General features: G+C 33.6%; 1 pseudogene; it reads left to right on the top strand.

Moving 5' to 3' along the window:
• Nucleotides 1–1,121: 1,121 nt before the first annotated feature.
• Nucleotides 1,122–3,543, top strand: LOC124641449 (annotated as a pseudogene).
• Nucleotides 3,544–4,499: the final 956 nt, after the last annotated feature.

Here is a 4,499-nt window from a genome sequence, read left to right on the forward strand (position 1 = left end):
AAGACCCCGAGATACCTGAACCACCTCCAATGCCAGCTCCAACATCTCAACCACAACAAGCATTACGAGTTCAATCTAAGATTAACTCACAAAAGTATAAACGAGTTGCTGCAGCTTCTCGTCACTGTATGTTTGTAGGCTGTGATAATGATGAACGTCTTTTAGTACCTATGACTATAAAGGAACTGTTGTTATTGCAGTACAATATATATATACCTTTAAATGCTAGAATCTGTCATCACCATTTATATAGCAATCAGTGGGATGAACTGACTACCAACCTAAATGACTTTACTAGCTTTCAAGTTGATGATATATTTTCCATACTGGAAAGAGCTTCTCAAAGAAGTTTAGATTTTAATAATATTGCAGCAATGGATGCACATTTACGCCATTATTGGCTGGGACTTACAGAGATGCAGTTTAATGAAATATTAAATAGCCTTCCTACTTTACATAATAAGGTTAGAAATCCTAGCCTTGCATTAAGCACATTTCTTGTTAAACTTAGGACAGGGGACAGCAACCAAAGACTGGCAACTCTTTTTCAATTGCCACGATCTACATTAGAAAAAAAAATGAACATTGTTAGGGAATGTTTAAAAGAACATTTTGTACCAATGCATTTGGGAGTTAATCACACTAATATACAAAATGTGGCCTCACGTAACAGGACTATTCCTGAAGGTCTATTCGGAGACAGTAGCATGGCTCCAGATTCTAAACCTGCTATTGTCATATGTGATGGTACATATGTTTATGTACAGAGTAGTAGTAACTACAAATATCAGAAACAGACATATAGTCTACACAAATATAATAATTTGGTTAAACCCTTTTTAATCACATGTTGTGATGGATATATTTTAGAGTGCATTGGACCATATGAAGCAACAAAAAATGACTCGACAATCATGAGTGATCTATTTCGTAATGAAAGTGGTCCAATGCGCTCATTTTTTAGACAGGGGGATGTCTTTATATTGGATAGGGGATTTAGAGACGTGATCCCTGAACTCCAAAGCTATAATTATAAAACATACATGCCTGAGTCATTATTGGAAGGTGAATTTCAATTGACCACTGACCAAGCAAACAAGTCTAGGTGTGTGACTATGTCGCTTGCTTAGTATTAAAGTGACCGAATTCAAAATCAATCAATCATGAGTTAGATACACTGTCATCTTTAAAACAACGCCATCTGTGACAAACTCCAAGAAACTCTTAAAAAGTTAGAGTTATACTGCTCTTACAATGTTTCGGTCTCTTTCACACTTATGAATTTGAAGACGCCATTTTGACATTACACTGACACATTCAGTAATCGTTTAACCGGCTCAAAACGAACATCTGGTCGTTTGTCATAAAAGTGACCTATTAATATTTAGGATTGTGTAACAGTGAAATCGAAGGTAAGTTTTACTGATTATTTTTGTTGTATTTTGACCCAATACGTAATGAGTCTATTTTATATTAAATTTGTTAATTTATTGTACGATATATTACGTTTTAGGACTGTTTAAAACTAAAACTTCTAGATGATTCTACAGCACATTAATGATTAGGTCTCTTTTTGAATAAAAAACTTAGTAAATTTATTCGTACACTCTGTAGAATTCATTGTTAAGTCTGTTTATTACAAATAATGATAATGTATTTTTAGTAACATTCAGTATTTGGTCTGTACTATACTAAAAAAAAAACGGAATTTTGCTATGAATGTGCTAGGTGATTTAAGTTCAGGATTGAGTCACTTTAAAACGAAATATGGAACAAAAAAAGAAGTTTCACTTGTTGACCTATAATTATAATTAAGTATTTTTTTATTAGGATGACGTCGTCTACTTCGCGATCAAGAAAAATTCTAGATTTAATTCAAATTGAAGATAACATTATTCCAACTCAAAATGTTGATGTTCAGGTGTGTAAAAATCGTTGAATTGTCTTTATGGTGTCTTTCTTTATTTACGTCTACCTGCAATTTACTGACTAATACTTCTTTTATTGTTAACAGACGATTTGTTGTGATGCAACTAAAGAGCCCGAAAATGTTACGAATATTATTCCAACTCAAAGTGCTGATGTCCAGGTTTGTAAAAATAATTGTATTGTCAAGGTATTTTATTTATGGCTAGCTGCAATTTACTGACTTACTCACCTTTAATTGTTAACAGACGATGATATGTGACGCATCTAAAGAGCCCGAAAATGATACTGATATTGTTTCAACTCAAAGTGGTGATGTCCAGGTATGTAAAATTACTACTTAGCACTTACTTATTTATTGATACTTTATGTAGGTATGTTTAGTTAAATTTGTTTATTCACCTTTTATGTTTACTTGCAGATGTTATGTGATGTTTATAATAAACCCGAAAATCAACGACATTTGAATGCCTCTGAGTATTTCAAACATACTGAAGGCCGTAACAAGGCAGTTATAGATTATCGTGTGTCACCTGTTAATTCTGGAGAAAGCGACGCAGATTTAAGTGATGGCGATCCTACTTTCGAAACCGTACAAAAGGGCCAACAGGGTAGTCATTTGCTATTTCCCCGTACCCGTAGTTCAAGTTCGAGTAGTAGTTCTTCTTCAACTTCAGACTCAAGTTCATCATCTGATAGCTCTAACGAAGAGACTTTGGAAGAACAGTTAAATGCCAATAACACAGAAAATAGAACACCTGAGCCAACAAGAGAGTTAGACGGAGGAACAATGGAGAATCAAGATAATTTAACAGAAGACACAACTTCCGGAACACCTACAGTTTCTACTAAGCCAAAAGGTAAAAAACGCACTAGACAACCGGAAAACTGGAAGCAAACTAGAGCAAAAAAATTGAGAAATTGTGGTAAGTCATATATTAATAGTAAAAATATTATAACTAAAGCTCGTGAACTTAAACCACCATGTAATGACCAGTGCAGGCTGCAATGTTCTAGCAAGATTGATTCTGTTCAAAGGCAAAGTATTTTCGACGCATACTGGGAACTTGGAGATATTCATAATCAGCGATCTTTCATTTTGTCGTGTTTATCTGATATCACACCCAGATATAAATATACCAATGCATTGACCCCACGGCATTGTAACAAAGCTTTCCATTTTGTTGTTGCTGGTAATTCGATCAGAGTTTGTAAAACCTTTTTTACTAATACTTTGAACATATCCGATCGTATGATTCGTACTGTTAAACATAAGACTGATAAACATGGAATTTTGAAGACGGATTGTAGAGGAATAACCGGTAATCATAAATCAGATGAAGTATTAATTTCTGACATCAAAGAATTTATCAATTCTATTCCAAGAACTGATTCTCATTACACACGACAATCATCGACCCGTGAATACATAGACGGTGGAAAAACGATAGTAGATCTCTTTAAAGACTTTGAAGAAGTCCAAAAACAAAAAAATAAGCCAGCAGGAAAGTATTGCACATTTTATAAGGTTTTTAATACACAATTCAATATATCATTTTTTCGCCCAAGAAAGGATCAATGCGACACATGTTTGCAATACCAGAATTCATCGCCTGAACAAAAACTTATTATTCAAGAAAAATATGATTCCCATTTAGAAGAAAAAACCCTCAGCCGACAGGAAAAATATAATGACCGACTTAAAATTGATGACAGTAATAAAGTAATTTTGTTCGACCTCCAAGCTGTTCTTCAATCACCTAAAGGGGACACTTCAGCTTTCTATTACAAAAGTAAGCTCAATAGCTATAATTTCACTGTTGCCTCCTTAAACAAAAAAGTAGAAGGCAAAGTACAGGAATCGTACAGTAACGTGCATTGTTATTTTTGGAATGAAACTGATGCAAAAAGAGGTGCCAATGAAATAGGCTCTTGTCTACTCCATTATTTCGAACAACTTTGTATCGAATCCAGGGCTACTAATGAGGAAGGCATCAATCTTATACTGTATTCGGACAATTGCGGAGGACAAAATAAAAATAAATATATCGTTACACTTTATCTTTACGCAGTTACACATCTTAATATTAATTCCATCACACATAAATACTTAATCAAAGGGCATACGCAGAATGAAGCCGATAACATACATAGCCTTATAGAAAAAGAGGTAAAAAAGAATTTAAGATCTGGACCTATATATTCACCACACCAATATGTATCAATAATTAAAAATGCACGAAAATCAGGAAACAAATTTATAGTAAATGAGCGTACATTTCATGACTTTTATGACTTGAAAAAGTTACAAGAAGCTTGGGGATACAATTTTAATAAAACAAAGAATGGAGATAATATTGTATGGAATGACGTAAAAATGATTAAGGTGACAAAGAAAAACCCCTTTTCATTTTTTATAAAAAAATCTTATAAACAGGATTTTTTGGAAGTATGTGTAAGAAACAGGCGAACCAAAATGTTGCCTTTAAACGAGTTAACGCTAGTCAAAGCGTACACTGGAAAACAAGAGCTAAGTGAAAATAAAAAAAAAGATTTACGCGAATTATTGTCTA

This window comes from Helicoverpa zea, chromosome 22, assembly GCF_022581195.2.
Source record: "Helicoverpa zea isolate HzStark_Cry1AcR chromosome 22, ilHelZeax1.1, whole genome shotgun sequence".
Taxonomy (NCBI): domain Eukaryota; kingdom Metazoa; phylum Arthropoda; class Insecta; order Lepidoptera; family Noctuidae; genus Helicoverpa; species Helicoverpa zea.